The 14938-nt window shown below is 52.4% G+C and overlaps 19 non-coding genes across 19 annotated transcripts; 6 read left to right on the forward strand and 13 right to left on the reverse strand.

Annotated features, from left to right (window-relative positions):
* Positions 1–510: 510 nt before the first annotated feature.
* Trnad-guc lies at positions 511–582 on the reverse strand. Its single transcript has one exon. It is a non-coding gene; the product is annotated as a tRNA-Asp (tRNA).
* A 111-nt stretch (positions 583–693) lies between these two features.
* Positions 694–785, reverse strand: Trnai-uau. Its single transcript is given in 2 exon segments — positions 694–729; positions 748–785. It is a non-coding gene; the product is annotated as a tRNA-Ile (tRNA).
* A 441-nt stretch (positions 786–1226) lies between these two features.
* On the forward strand, positions 1227–1299 carry Trnar-acg. The gene has a single exon. It is a non-coding gene; the product is annotated as a tRNA-Arg (tRNA).
* Positions 1300–1881: 582 nt separating this feature from the next.
* Positions 1882–1953, reverse strand: Trnad-guc. Its single transcript has one exon. It is a non-coding gene; the product is annotated as a tRNA-Asp (tRNA).
* Positions 1954–2064: 111 nt separating this feature from the next.
* On the reverse strand, positions 2065–2156 carry Trnai-uau. Its single transcript is given in 2 exon segments — positions 2065–2100; positions 2119–2156. It is a non-coding gene; the product is annotated as a tRNA-Ile (tRNA).
* A 441-nt stretch (positions 2157–2597) lies between these two features.
* Trnar-acg lies at positions 2598–2670 on the forward strand. The gene has a single exon. It is a non-coding gene; the product is annotated as a tRNA-Arg (tRNA).
* A 582-nt stretch (positions 2671–3252) lies between these two features.
* On the reverse strand, positions 3253–3324 carry Trnad-guc. The gene has a single exon. It is a non-coding gene; the product is annotated as a tRNA-Asp (tRNA).
* Positions 3325–3435: 111 nt separating this feature from the next.
* Positions 3436–3527, reverse strand: Trnai-uau. The gene is given in 2 exon segments: positions 3436–3471; positions 3490–3527. It is a non-coding gene; the product is annotated as a tRNA-Ile (tRNA).
* A 441-nt stretch (positions 3528–3968) lies between these two features.
* Positions 3969–4041, forward strand: Trnar-acg. The gene has a single exon. It is a non-coding gene; the product is annotated as a tRNA-Arg (tRNA).
* A 582-nt stretch (positions 4042–4623) lies between these two features.
* Trnad-guc lies at positions 4624–4695 on the reverse strand. The gene has a single exon. It is a non-coding gene; the product is annotated as a tRNA-Asp (tRNA).
* A 111-nt stretch (positions 4696–4806) lies between these two features.
* Positions 4807–4898, reverse strand: Trnai-uau. The gene is given in 2 exon segments: positions 4807–4842; positions 4861–4898. It is a non-coding gene; the product is annotated as a tRNA-Ile (tRNA).
* A 441-nt stretch (positions 4899–5339) lies between these two features.
* Positions 5340–5412, forward strand: Trnar-acg. The gene has a single exon. It is a non-coding gene; the product is annotated as a tRNA-Arg (tRNA).
* A 582-nt stretch (positions 5413–5994) lies between these two features.
* Trnad-guc lies at positions 5995–6066 on the reverse strand. The gene has a single exon. It is a non-coding gene; the product is annotated as a tRNA-Asp (tRNA).
* A 111-nt stretch (positions 6067–6177) lies between these two features.
* Positions 6178–6269, reverse strand: Trnai-uau. The gene is given in 2 exon segments: positions 6178–6213; positions 6232–6269. It is a non-coding gene; the product is annotated as a tRNA-Ile (tRNA).
* Positions 6270–6710: 441 nt separating this feature from the next.
* On the forward strand, positions 6711–6783 carry Trnar-acg. The gene has a single exon. It is a non-coding gene; the product is annotated as a tRNA-Arg (tRNA).
* Positions 6784–13377: 6594 nt separating this feature from the next.
* On the reverse strand, positions 13378–13469 carry Trnai-uau. Its single transcript is given in 2 exon segments — positions 13378–13413; positions 13432–13469. It is a non-coding gene; the product is annotated as a tRNA-Ile (tRNA).
* A 445-nt stretch (positions 13470–13914) lies between these two features.
* Trnar-acg lies at positions 13915–13987 on the forward strand. Its single transcript has one exon. It is a non-coding gene; the product is annotated as a tRNA-Arg (tRNA).
* A 580-nt stretch (positions 13988–14567) lies between these two features.
* Positions 14568–14639, reverse strand: Trnad-guc. Its single transcript has one exon. It is a non-coding gene; the product is annotated as a tRNA-Asp (tRNA).
* A 112-nt stretch (positions 14640–14751) lies between these two features.
* Trnai-uau lies at positions 14752–14843 on the reverse strand. The gene is given in 2 exon segments: positions 14752–14787; positions 14806–14843. It is a non-coding gene; the product is annotated as a tRNA-Ile (tRNA).
* Between the last annotated feature and the right edge of the window lie 95 nt (positions 14844–14938).

Genomic DNA, 14938 nt, shown 5'->3' on the forward strand with positions numbered 1-14938 from the left:
AATCCTGAGCATCTCGCAGCTGCATCTCGAGACGATCGTGGTAAATATCGCTTCGTGCAAGCGTCAGCGTAGCGTCAGTCGAGCAAAGTCGAGACAAGTCAAGCTGAGAGATGTCACACAGTTAATTAATCGGTACGCGACGCAGACAACGCTTTTCCAAGTGTCCCATGTCACGCACCGAAGAGGGCGAACGCCTGCACGCAGCAGAGTGGCGCAGTGGAAGCGTGCTGGGCCCATAACCTAGAGGTCCGTGGATCGAAACCACGCTCTGCTAAAATTATTCTTTTTCTTGGGTGCTTCGAGCTCGTTCACTAAGCCTCGGGTGCGATGATTCAGCGTCAACAGCAAACCCTATAAGTTGTGAAACGACGACGACGTGGTGTGAAGAATACGAGAAACACTTCCTAAGACGCAGACTTTCTTACGATTCTGCAGCAACTACATTTCTCGATCACAACGTTAATGTCCTTTCGGGCCACACGTGCAACTTTTGCGATATAAAAATCGCACCTCCCCGGCGGGGAATCGAACCCCGGTCTCCCGCGTGACAGGCGGGGATACTAACCACTATACTACCGAGGAATGCGCGATGCTTACCTACAATGCACGCTCACTTATGATTCTCAAGTAGGTGATACATCTCAAATCTAGCGTCCCGATGCTTTCAGAGTCAGCTGCTACGAAATAAAAGTATGCCCCAGGTGAGGCTCGAACTCACAACCCCGGCATTGCTCACGGCTACTGCCTTATAAGTACCGTGCGCTAACCAATTGCGCCACTGGGGCTACGGCAGGGTGCTTTCAGTTAGCGGTATTCGCTTTGCTGCCAACCTGTTGTGGCTACAGACCCATCATACGACCGTCACCTGCGGCCATACTGCGACTTTAGCACCTGTCTACGGATGCTTCATACGATTCTTGTTTCATATGCTACACTTACAAGCATATCAGCCGCTTGTCATCACCGAAAAATTGCAGAAAACGCGCGCCTTGCCGTCTGCTACCTGTCCAACGGCGAGGGCAGATGTGTGGCAAGCTCTAAGCTATGCAGGCGCACCATGGCCGAGCAGCTAGAGGAGAGATGCCTTCCTTGGCAGCTCCCTGCAGAGTGCGGAAGACCGGAGTGGCCGCGCCGCCGTTGTCAGTGGACGACACGCAGTTGGCGAGCCACCGAGAACACGTTGCTCCGCGATGTGTACCCGCCTCTTACTACGAAACGCGAACAGTGGCCCTGTGGCGCAACGGATAACGCGTCTGACTACGGATCAGAAGATTCCAGGTTCGAATCCTGGCAGGGTCGGCATTTTGTTAGTTGCGGGCGCGTAGCTAGGCAGTGCATTCGAATGTTTCCGCCTGCGTGCAGTGCAATGTCAATCCTGAGCATCTCGCAGCTGCATCTCGAGACGATCGTGGTAAATATCGCTTCGTGCAAGCGTCAGCGTAGCGTCAGTCGAGCAAAGTCGAGACAAGTCAAGCTGAGAGATGTCACACAGTTAATTAATCGGTACGCGACGCAGACAACGCTTTTCCAAGTGTCCCATGTCACGCACCGAAGAGGGCGAACGCCTGCACGCAGCAGAGTGGCGCAGTGGAAGCGTGCTGGGCCCATAACCCAGAGGTCCGTGGATCGAAACCACGCTCTGCTAAAATTATTCATTTTCTTGGGTGCTTCGAGCTCGTTCACTAAGCCTCGGGTGCGATGATTCAGCGTCAACAGCAAACCCTGTAAGTTGTGAAACGACGACGACGTGGTGTGAAGAATACGAGAAACACTTCCTAAGACGCAGACTTTCTTACGATTCTGCAGCAACTACATTTCTCGATCACAACGTTAATGTCCTTTCGGGCCACACGTGCAACTTTTGCGATATAAAAATCGCACCTCCCCGGCGGGGAATCGAACCCCGGTCTCCCGCGTGACAGGCGGGGATACTAACCACTATACTACCGAGGAATGCGCGATGCTTACCTACAATGCACGCTCACTTATGATTCTCAAGTAGGTGATACATCTCAAATCTAGCGTCCCGATGCTTTCAGAGTCAGCTGCTACGAAATAAAAGTATGCCCCAGGTGAGGCTCGAACTCACAACCCCGGCATTGCTCACGGCTACTGCCTTATAAGTACCGTGCGCTAACCAATTGCGCCACTGGGGCTACGGCAGGGTGCTTTCAGTTAGCGGTATTCGCTTTGCTGCCAACCTGTTGTGGCTACAGACCCATCATACGACCGTCACCTGCGGCCATACTGCGACTTTAGCACCTGTCTACGGATGCTTCATACGATTCTTGTTTCATATGCTACACTTACAAGCATATCAGCCGCTTGTCATCACCGAAAAATTGCAGAAAACGCGCGCCTTGCCGTCTGCTACCTGTCCAACGGCGAGGGCAGATGTGTGGCAAGCTCTAAGCTATGCAGGCGCACCATGGCCGAGCAGCTAGAGGAGAGATGCCTTCCTTGGCAGCTCCCTGCAGAGTGCGGAAGACCGGAGTGGCCGCGCCGCCGTTGTCAGTGGACGACACGCAGTTGGCGAGCCACCGAGAACACGTTGCTCCGCGATGTGTACCCGCCTCTTCCTACGAAACGCGAACAGTGGCCCTGTGGCGCAACGGATAACGCGTCTGACTACGGATCAGAAGATTCCAGGTTCGAATCCTGGCAGGGTCGGCATTTTGTTAGTTGCGGGCGCGTAGCTAGGCAGTGCATTCGAATGTTTCCGCCTGCGTGCAGTGCAATGTCAATCCTGAGCATCTCGCAGCTGCATCTCGAGACGATCGTGGTAAATATCGCTTCGTGCAAGCGTCAGCGTAGCGTCAGTCGAGCAAAGTCGAGACAAGTCAAGCTGAGAGATGTCACACAGTTAATTAATCGGTACGCGACGCAGACAACGCTTTTCCAAGTGTCCCATGTCACGCACCGAAGAGGGCGAACGCCTGCACGCAGCAGAGTGGCGCAGTGGAAGCGTGCTGGGCCCATAACCCAGAGGTCCGTGGATCGAAACCACGCTCTGCTAAAATTATTCATTTTCTTGGGTGCTTCGAGCTCGTTCACTAAGCCTCGGGTGCGATGATTCAGCGTCAACAGCAAACCCTGTAAGTTGTGAAACGACGACGACGTGGTGTGAAGAATACGAGAAACACTTCCTAAGACGCAGACTTTCTTACGATTCTGCAGCAACTACATTTCTCGATCACAACGTTAATGTCCTTTCGGGCCACACGTGCAACTTTTGCGATATAAAAATCGCACCTCCCCGGCGGGGAATCGAACCCCGGTCTCCCGCGTGACAGGCGGGGATACTAACCACTATACTACCGAGGAATGCGCGATGCTTACCTACAATGCACGCTCACTTATGATTCTCAAGTAGGTGATACATCTCAAATCTAGCGTCCCGATGCTTTCAGAGTCAGCTGCTACGAAATAAAAGTATGCCCCAGGTGAGGCTCGAACTCACAACCCCGGCATTGCTCACGGCTACTGCCCTATAAGTACCGTGCGCTAACCAATTGCGCCACTGGGGCTACGGCAGGGTGCTTTCAGTTAGCGGTATTCGCTTTGCTGCCAACCTGTTGTGGCTACAGACCCATCATACGACCGTCACCTGCGGCCATACTGCGACTTTAGCACCTGTCTACGGATGCTTCATACGATTCTTGTTTCATATGCTACACTTACAAGCATATCAGCCGCTTGTCATCACCGAAAAATTGCAGAAAACGCGCGCCTTGCCGTCTGCTACCTGTCCAACGGCGAGGGCAGATGTGTGGCAAGCTCTAAGCTATGCAGGCGCACCATGGCCGAGCAGCTAGAGGAGAGATGCCTTCCTTGGCAGCTCCCTGCAGAGTGCGGAAGACCGGAGTGGCCGCGCCGCCGTTGTCAGTGGACGACACGCAGTTGGCGAGCCACCGAGAACACGTTGCTCCGCGATGTGTACCCGCCTCTTACTACGAAACGCGAACAGTGGCCCTGTGGCGCAACGGATAACGCGTCTGACTACGGATCAGAAGATTCCAGGTTCGAATCCTGGCAGGGTCGGCATTTTGTTAGTTGCGGGCGCGTAGCTAGGCAGTGCATTCGAATGTTTCCGCCTGCGTGCAGTGCAATGTCAATCCTGAGCATCTCGCAGCTGCATCTCGAGACGATCGTGGTAAATATCGCTTCGTGCAAGCGTCAGCGTAGCGTCAGTCGAGCAAAGTCGAGACAAGTCAAGCTGAGAGATGTCACACAGTTAATTAATCGGTACGCGACGCAGACAACGCTTTTCCAAGTGTCCCATGTCACGCACCGAAGAGGGCGAACGCCTGCACGCAGCAGAGTGGCGCAGTGGAAGCGTGCTGGGCCCATAACCCAGAGGTCCGTGGATCGAAACCACGCTCTGCTAAAATTATTCTTTTTCTTGGGTGCTTCGAGCTCGTTCACTAAGCCTCGGGTGCGATGATTCAGCGTCAACAGCAAACCCTGTAAGTTGTGAAACGACGACGACGTGGTGTGAAGAATACGAGAAACACTTCCTAAGACGCAGACTTTCTTACGATTCTGCAGCAACTACATTTCTCGATCACAACGTTAATGTCCTTTCGGGCCACACGTGCAACTTTTGCGATATAAAAATCGCACCTCCCCGGCGGGGAATCGAACCCCGGTCTCCCGCGTGACAGGCGGGGATACTAACCACTATACTACCGAGGAATGCGCGATGCTTACCTACAATGCACGCTCACTTATGATTCTCAAGTAGGTGATACATCTCAAATCTAGCGTCCCGATGCTTTCAGAGTCAGCTGCTACGAAATAAAAGTATGCCCCAGGTGAGGCTCGAACTCACAACCCCGGCATTGCTCACGGATACTGCCTTATAAGTACCGTGCGCTAACCAATTGCGCCACTGGGGCTACGGCAGGGTGCTTTCAGTTAGCGGTATTCGCTTTGCTGCCAACCTGTTGTGGCTACAGACCCATCATACGACCGTCACCTGCGGCCATACTGCGACTTTAGCACCTGTCTACGGATGCTTCATACGATTCTTGTTTCATATGCTACACTTACAAGCATATCAGCCGCTTGTCATCACCGAAAAATTGCAGAAAACGCGCGCCTTGCCGTCTGCTACCTGTCCAACGGCGAGGGCAGATGTGTGGCAAGCTCTAAGCTATGCAGGCGCACCATGGCCGAGCAGCTAGAGGAGAGATGCCTTCCTTGGCAGCTCCCTGCAGAGTGCGGAAGACCGGAGTGGCCGCGCCGCCGTTGTCAGTGGACGACACGCAGTTGGCGAGCCACCGAGAACACGTTGCTCCGCGATGTGTACCCGCCTCTTACTACGAAACGCGAACAGTGGCCCTGTGGCGCAACGGATAACGCGTCTGACTACGGATCAGAAGATTCCAGGTTCGAATCCTGGCAGGGTCGGCATTTTGTTAGTTGCGGGCGCGTAGCTAGGCAGTGCATTCGAATGTTTCCGCCTGCGTGCAGTGCAATGTCAATCCTGAGCATCTCGCAGCTGCATCTCGAGACGATCGTGGTAAATATCGCTTCGTGCAAGCGTCAGCGTAGCGTCAGTCGAGCAAAGTCGAGACAAGTCAAGCTGAGAGATGTCACACAGTTAATTAATCGGTACGCGACGCAGACAACGCTTTTCCAAGTGTCCCATGTCACGCACCGAAGAGGGCGAACGCCTGCACGCAGCAGAGTGGCGCAGTGGAAGCGTGCTGGGCCCATAACCCAGAGGTCCGTGGATCGAAACCACGCTCTGCTAAAATTATTCTTTTTCTTGGGTGCTTCGAGCTCGTTCACTAAGCCTCGGGTGCGATGATTCAGCGTCAACAGCAAACCCTGTAAGTTGTGAAACGACGACGACGTGGTGTGAAGAATACGAGAAACACTTCCTAAGACGCAGACTTTCTTACGATTCTGCAGCAACTACATTTCTCGATCACAACGTTAATGTCCTTTCGGGCCACACGTGCAACTTTTGCGATATAAAAATCGCACCTCCCCGGCGGGGAATCGAACCCCGGTCTCCCGCGTGACAGGCGGGGATACTAACCACTACACTACCGAGGAATGCGCGATGCTTACCTACAATGCACGCTCACTTATGATTCTCAAGTAGGTGATACATCTCAAATCTAGCGTCCCGATGCTTTCAGAGTCAGCTGCTACGAAATAAAAGTATGCCCCAGGTGAGGCTCGAACTCACAACCCCGGCATTGCTCACGGCTACTGCCTTATAAGTACCGTGCGCTAACCAATTGCGCCACTGGGGCTACGGCAGGGTGCTTTCAGTTAGCGGTATTCGCTTTGCTGCCAACCTGTTGTGGCTACAGACCCATCATACGACCGTCACCTGCGGCCATACTGCGACTTTAGCACCTGTCTACGGATGCTTCATACGATTCTTGTTTCATATGCTACACTTACAAGCATATCAGCCGCTTGTCATCACCGAAAAATTGCAGAAAACGCGCGCCTTGCCGTCTGCTACCTGTCCAACGGCGAGGGCAGATGTGTGGCAAGCTCTAAGCTATGCAGGCGCACCATGGCCGAGCAGCTAGAGGAGAGATGCCTTCCTTGGCAGCTCCCTGCAGAGTGCGGAAGACCGGAGTGGCCGCGCCGCCGTTGTCAGTGGACGACACGCAGTTGGCGAGCCACCGAGAACACGTTGCTCCGCGATGTGTACCCGCCTCTTACTACGAAACGCGAACAGTGGCCCTGTGGCGCAACGGATAACGCGTCTGACTACGGATCAGAAGATTTCAGGTTCGAATCCTGGCAGGGTCGGCATTTTGTTAGTTGCGGGCGCGTAGCTAGGCAGTGCATTCGAATGTTTCCGCCTGCGTGCAGTGCAATGTCAATCCTGAGCATCTCGCAGCTGCATCTCGAGACGATCGTGGTAAATATCGCTTCGTGCAAGCGTCAGCGTAGCGTCAGTCGAGCAAAGTCGAGACAAGTCAAGCTGAGAGATGTCACACAGTTAATTAATCGGTACGCGACGCAGACAACGCTTTTCCAAGTGTCCCATGTCACGCACCGAAGAGGGCGAACGCCTGCACGCAGCAGAGTGGCGCAGTGGAAGCGTGCTGGGCCCATAACCCAGAGGTCCGTGGATCGAAACCACGCTCTGCTAAAATTATTCTTTTTCTTGGGTGCTTCGAGCTCGTTCACTAAGCCTCGGGTGCGATGATTCAGCGTCAACAGCAAACCCTGTAAGTTGTGAAACGACGACGACGTGGTGTGAAGAATACGAGAAACACTTCCTAAGACGCAGACTTTCTTACGATTCTGCAGCAACTACATTTCTCGATCACAACGTTAATGTCCTTTCGGGCCACACGTGCAACTTTTGCGATATAAAAATCGCACCTCCCCGGCGGGGAATCGAACCCCGGTCTCCCGCGTGACAGGTTTTTTTTTTTTTTTTTTTTTTAAATAACGGGCCTCCCATCTCCCCTTATAGCCCGGCCTTGTCGCTCTCCACAAAACGCCTTCCATTGGCGAGCTTCATGAGCTATAATGGTACTGTCGACTCCATGTCCCACGACGAACAGACGAAAAAGAAAACGTAGCCCCCGTTAGCATCCTTGAGAATGTCGACGTCCGTCGGGAAAAAGCGACAGGTGCAAAGAAAAAACCATAATCCAAAAAATCTTCTAAATGGAGACAAGTAATCCACCAGAAAAAACAAGAGTCCAGTATAGAAAAATATAAAACACAAAACTAGAAAAAGAAGCCACTTCCTCAGGTGTACTATTACTGGGAAAGTTCCACACCAGTAAAGCAGAGGAGTAAAGTCCAACAAGTGGAGAAGTGAAACTAAAAGAAGGAAATTAAAGGCACTGCGCGGTAATACAGGAAAAGACTAAAAGATAGTACTGCCGCCACTTGGGAGACCTACATGAGAAAGTTCTGCAAAAAGAAATTGCCGATGTCCACAGCATAAAAATAATCAGAATCAAGGAGAAGGTAAACCATACCGGAAATGAAAAGGAACACAAAGAATAAAAAGTAGAGTACCTCTGATTACACAAATTTCAATAATTGTACGTTCCTGGAAAACACAACACGAGCGGTCAAAGTAGAAGAGTAAACCAAATCATCAAACCATGTTAAGTAGCCATCGACATCCGAGTAAAAGCATGAGCAAGGGCAACCTGCAAAAAATTTGCGAAATTAGCACGATAGCCAGGTATGGCTGCAGTTTGTTCATGCTGAGTCCATAAGTATGTAAGAAAGTCAAATTCGGTTGTCAATTTCAGGGAAAACATTGCAAATACGGTATGACCCAGGAGCCACACCGTGGCATTCTTCTTAGTATTCGGGTAGGCGGCGCACTGAGGGATTAAGACGTCTGTCGGCAAAACAGAGCGCGTATCCACCCGATTGATAAGGCGAACCATATCTCGGGCGGTATGCCAAACACTGCAAAAATGGCCACACACGAAACGGTGTTCAAGCGTATCCTCCACAGCACACAGGTCACAAGCTCCAGACGAGATGAGATTAATGGAGTGGAGCTTCGCATTCGTAGGGAAGGTACGATGCACAACCTTGTACCACACTGCGTGTACAGAGGGAGGAAGAACATTGCTGGCAAGATTTTTCCATACCGTGACCCAGTTATACCACGGTAGCCGATACTCCCACTTACAACGCACAGTAGACCCACGGAAAGCAGAAGCGACGTCGCTGACTCGAAGGCTGGGAACGTCACAGAGCTCCAAGTAGCTGTTTTCCATATAGTAGCGACGCACATAATTAAGAAAAAAGGGAATGTGCGAGACATTCACCGGCGCCGCCGCAGATGGGGGACGATACAGATTGAAGACCGCCGCAGTGGTACCGTTCGGGGCCTTTTCCATAACAACAGTGGTCCGTTTCCAAAACAGAGCAGAGCACTTCGCGCGTAGATCTACTAGACCCAAACCACCATCTGTCGGGCTGAGAGTACAAGTGGCATACGAGACTTTAAAAATGTCACCTCGCCATAAAAACCAATACACCGCCTGCTTGAGGGCACGTTCCAATTGCCGAGGCAATGGAAGGACCTGTGCGAGATACCACGCCCTGGCCAGAATGGTAGTATTGATCAAGGCCACCTTATCACGAAGCGCCAACGTGCGAGCCGCATAGATCTTGGCAACGGCACGCACCTTGTGCAGCGTGGACCGCCAATTAAGCGCCTCCATCCGTTGTGGGTGAGAAGAAAAAAGCACGCCCAGGACTTTTTGCTGTTCGCGGACGCAGAACCAGTTCCGCTGTAAGGACCTTGCGCGGGGTGTAAGAGGCAAACAAACAGTCTTAGCAGGGTTGACAATGGCACCCGTGGCTTTTTCAAAGCGTTGCAGTGCGCCATATAAAGTGTCAACGTCATCGGAATGGCCAAGGAAAACACCAAGGTCGTCGGCGTATGCCTTACAAACGAGGCGATCCGCCCCGACCTGAATGCCGCGGCATTCGCGGCCGATAATCCGCAGCAACGGATCTAAGGCTACAGAAAAAAGGGCCATCGAAAGGGGACACCCCTGCCGCACCGAGCGCTCAACACGGAAAGCCGGCGTCAAGCGGCCGTTGACACTAACTCGTGACGTCGCATTCTGTAAAAGATGCTTTACCACAGTCGTAAACTTAAGGCCGAATCCCATCCGCACAAGAACCTGGCGGAGGTATACATGGCTAATGCGGTCGAAAGCATTTTTGAAGTCAATCAATAAGATGGCAGCAGTCGGCAGGCGCGCACTTTTAACAAAGCCGATACAGTCGCGATATGCGAGAACGGCGTCAAAAATGTTTCGACCCGGCACCGCACATGATTGACTGTCACTGAGAACCGACGGTAAAACAACTTTAAGACGTTGAACCACACAGCGCGTCACAATCTTAAAATCGGCGTTAAGTAAGGTGATCGGCCGAACAGCGTCAATACAGGGCGTCGCATTCGATTTAGGTACTAAGGTCACTACCCCCTCCTCAAACGCAGCAGGGATAACAGCACCATCCCGTATTTCATTTAAAAGAGCCACAAAAACATCACGAAAAAGATCATAAAACTTCAAATAAAATTCAGAAGGAATGCCGTCGGGACCAGGCGATTTACACTTAGGGCTTCGTCGGATAGCGTCGGACAGGTCGTCAGGTACATAAGCAGCATTTAAATGCGTCCTATCCGCACGAGTTAAAACATGAGGTATAACTTGTAAAAAATCCCGCAGCGCATCACAGTCAACATCCAGCGCACGGAAAAGGGAACTAAAATGATTAAAAATATCCCGCTCAATGTCGGACTGGACAGTAGTCCGTCCACCGTCGCACTTTTTCCAGGTACTGATGTGCAGACGGGCACGCCTCCGTCGTTCCCTGGTCAGATGGTAAAGCGACAAAGGTTCGCCAGCCACAACCCCCGCAGGCTGGCTGCGCACGACGACACCATTACTGACAGCACGCAAATCAGCGAGAAGCTTAAGCTGAAATTGCTTAAAGGCGGGCAGCAAGGCAGGCTGTGACGTCACGCGCAGCGCGAGGTCTTGTAAACACGCCTGATGGAAGCGGGCCGTAGCGCGACGCCAACGAGCCGCCTCGCGGCTAAAATCAATTAAAAACTGCCTTATCACTGGCTTGGCCTCCCCGACCCACCACTCCAGCACACTACAGTCACCTCGCCGAGTCCCGAGTAATTTATGCCACAGATTGGTAAAACACCGGACAAAATGGTCGTCGGTCAATAAAGCACAATTAAATTTCCACAGATTCTGTCGTCTGGGAACACAAAAACGAGGCAATAAAAGCTGACAAAGGTAACCGGAATGATCAGAAAACAGCACGGGAAACATTTCCGTGCGGCAAATACGGGCAGAAAGCGAGGCAGAAATGTAAATTCTGTCCAGGCGGCTGTGCCCCGTGGGATAAAAATGAGTATAGTGGGTAACATCAGGGTTTAAAACACGCCACGTATCAACGAGCCGAAAACTGCGAATCAAGTCGCCGAGCTCGCGACAAATGTTAGGACGAGGCACCTGATCGACAACATCTAAAACGCAATTAAAATCGCCGCCGACAACTAAAGCATCCACATTCCGGTGTAGCAGTGCACACAATTCCTGCCCATAAAAAACAGCCCTCGCCGGCTTATCGTTCCCAGACGGGGCATAAACGTTAACAAAGACAACGCCCAGTATAGTGCAACTAACAGCACGACCATTGGGTAAAATAGCAACGTCGGAAATAGCAAGGTCAGAACGGACTAAAATGGCAGTTCCTGCATTGGAATCCGGTAAAACATTGTCAACAACAATAAAGTCACTAAAATCGTGTAAAAAGACAAGTGCATCGCGCGTCACCTCTTGTAAAAAGACAACATGGCAGTGGTGATCACGTAAAAAGGCCTTAAAAGCCAGTAATTTGCACGGGTGGCACAACTTGTTAAGATTAATAGTGACAACATTCCACTGGCTAAAATCGTAAGTCATAGACTCACACAGTTAAAAGACACACAAAAGTAAAAACACACAGAAAACACGGAATGTGCAGGTGCACGACAGAGGAGGGGGCACACAGGACACACACTATGTCTCCGCACCCTCCACAACATCCTCCGCCCACTCCGAAGGCTCGAAGGGGGAGAGGGGTGGCAGGGTGGCAGTAGCTGGCACGGCAGAAGCGACCGACACAGGATCCCTGACGGGCATCTGCACGTCGGAGGCAGGCACCGACACGCGGTCGTGGATAGAAGGACCAGCGCGACGTCGGTGGACATCCTCAGCCTTCCGTTTCGTCGACATAGGTGCCGCAGTCACAGCCGAGACAGTGTCGGGCGCTAAAACAGGCACGTCTACAGAGGCTGGTTGACTTAACACAGTCCGCAGATGGCGAACAGCAACGTCACGTTGCTGCGCCGCATCGCTCAGATCAGCTGACTGCGCGTGGCGAGAGGAGGCCCGCGGCGACTGTTGTTGTTGCTGTTTGCGCGGCGGCTGACGCCCGGAGCCGGAAGCCTGAGGCGGCCGCAGCTCCACGTCGAGGTCGCGCCGCGCGGCACGGCGTTGCGACGCCCAAGAAGAGGCGGGGGAGCGCCCTACCGGGGACGGACTACGGTCACGCCGCGTGTAACCCCCGTCGTAAGAAGGGGAGCTACTGACACTGCGGAAGCGTTGCCTACTGGAACTCCGAGAACGAGCTTCATCCCGTTGCGGTTTCGGTTCCACAAAAACATGGCGTGATTCCGCAACAGGATTAGGCCCAGAAACATCAGAGGGTACAACGACGGGTGCAGGCACAGAAGGAGAGGGTGCCAACTGCGACACAATAGGTGCAACAGGGTCCGAAATAGGGCACGGAACAACATGGGTTACCGATTGCGGCACGGAGTCAGAGACAGCCTCCGACACAACAGCACCCACAACCGGTTGAAGAGCAGCAGGCACGTTTTCCGAAGCCGCGGACAAAGATTCCTGGCCGGTAGTCGCAAGATCAGAGACAGTAGCATCAGCAGACACATCCATCGCTTCCGCGGCGGCAGCAAGATTAACATCTGCCGCACGCCGCGCGGGCGCGGGGGGGGCGGAACCCAAGACCGTAGCGGCGACGGAAGCAAAACTAGCTCCTTGCAAATTGGCCTCAAGTGGTAGCTGAACAGGCCGTTTGCGCTTCGGACAATCCTGCCGATAATGTCCGACACCGTTACAAAATGAACAAGTCTGTGGCTGGCCACTGTACGTGACAAACGCACGGTGGCCGTTTACCAAAATAAAAGACGGAATATGCTGCCTGACCACCATCTTAACACTGCGCACACCGTTCTCGACTTGAAATATGTACGCAGACGACCATTTCTCTTTCACTACAGATAGAACAGTGCCATAAGGCCGCAAGTGACGAGAAATAGTGTCGTTGCGAATTTCAAACGGGAGGTTAAATATGCGGATTTGTCGAAGACCAAAACCAGCATGAGACACAGTGACATTACTAATATTTCCGTTAAGGTGTCGAAATCTACGAACACCGTCATTAACAGAGACAACAGCATCACACAGATCGGGAGATTTCAGTTTCAAGAACACAGAATTTAAAAACGTATCGAACTGAATACCGAGCACATCAGTAGTAGACAACATCAAGTCCTCAAGTAACCAACGATGGATCTCGAAAGCCGAAGGTTTTTCTACGGAACGATCAAACTCGCACTGAATATTATTCTGTCGCTCTTCACTTTCATCGTAAACGATATCCATTACTTACAGTTCAATACAAAGAAAGAAAGCAACAAGGAAGAGGGAGCAGACGACACGCGAGGTGCCGCCGGCCCAGTCGCACGAGGTAAACACAGCACGCCAGGCACCGAGGTGTTGGCTGGCGCGCGGCCGACCGGCGTATATAAAAGTATGCCCCAGGTGAGGCTCGAACTCACAACCCCGGCATTGCTCACGGCTACTGCCTTATAAGTACCGTGCGCTAACCAATTGCGCCACTGGGGCTACAGCAGAGTGCTTACAGTTAGCGGCATTCACTTTGATGCCAACCTGTTGTGGCTACACACCCGTCATACGACCGTCACCTGCGGCCATACTACGACTTTAGCACCTGTCTACGAATGCTTCACACGATTCTTGTTTTATATGCTACACTTACAAGCATGTCAACCGCTTGTCATCACCGAAAAAATGCAAAAAAACATGCGCTTTGCATGCCGTTACCTGTCCAACAGCGACGGCAGATGTGTGGCAAGCTCTAAGCTGTGCAGGCGCTCCGTGGCCGAGCAGCAGGAGGAGAGATGCCTTCCTTGGTGGCAGCTCCCTGCAGAGTGCGGAAGACCAGAGTGGCCGCGCCGCCGTTGTCAGTGGATGACATGCAATTGCCGAGCCAAGGAGAACACGTTGCTTTGCGATGTGCATCCGCCTCGTAGGATAAAACGCGAACAGTGGCCCTGTGGCGCAACGGATAACGCGTCTGACTACGGATCAGAAGATTCCAGGTTCGAATCCTGGCAGGGTCGGCATTTTGTTAGTTGCGGGCGCCTAGCTAGGCAGTGCATTCGAATGTCTCCACCTTCGTGGAGTGCAATGTTAATCCTGAGCATCTCGCAGCTGCATCTCGAGACGATCGCGGTAAATATCGCTTCGTGCAAGCGTCAGCGTAGCGTCAGTCGAGCAAAGTCGAGACAAGTCAAGGTGGGAGATGCTACACAGTTAATTAAACGGTACGCGACGCGGACAAACGCTTTTCCAAGTGTCCCATATCACGCACCGAAGAGCGCGCCTCTCTCCGCACAGCAGAGTGGCGCAGTGGAAGCGTGCTGGGCCCATAACCCAGAGGTCCGTGGATCGAAACCACGCTCTGCTAAACTTATTCTTTTTCTTGGGTGCTTCGAGCTCGATCATTAATCTTGGGGTGCGCTGATTCAGCGTCGACAGCAAACCCTGTGAGTTGTGAAACGACGACGTCGTGTGCAGAATACGAGAAACACTTCCTAAGGCGCAGACTTTCTTACGATTTTTTGGCAATTGCATTCCTTGATCACAACGGTAATGCTTTTTCGGGCCACACGTGCAACCTTCGCGATATAAAAATCGCATCTGCCCGGCGGGGAATCGAACCCCGGTCTCCCGCGTGACAGGCGGGGATACTAACCACTATACTACCGAGGAACACGCAGTCGTTGACTACAGTGCACGCACATTTATGGTCTCTCAGGTACGTGATACATCTCAAATCTAGCGTCCCGATGCTTCCATAGTCAGCTGCTACGAAATAAAAGTATGCCCCAGGTGAGGCTCGAACTCACAACCCCGGCATTGCTCACGGCTACTGCCTTATAAGTACCGTGCGCTAACCAATTGCGCCACTGGGGCTACAGCAGAGTGCTTACAGTTAGCGGTATTCACTTTGATGCCAACCTGTTGTGGCTACACACCCGTCATACGACCGTCACCTGCGGCCATACTAC

The sequence above is a fragment of the Schistocerca americana genome, chromosome 8 (assembly GCF_021461395.2).
Source record: "Schistocerca americana isolate TAMUIC-IGC-003095 chromosome 8, iqSchAmer2.1, whole genome shotgun sequence".
NCBI classification, from domain to species: Eukaryota; Metazoa; Arthropoda; class Insecta; order Orthoptera; family Acrididae; genus Schistocerca; species Schistocerca americana.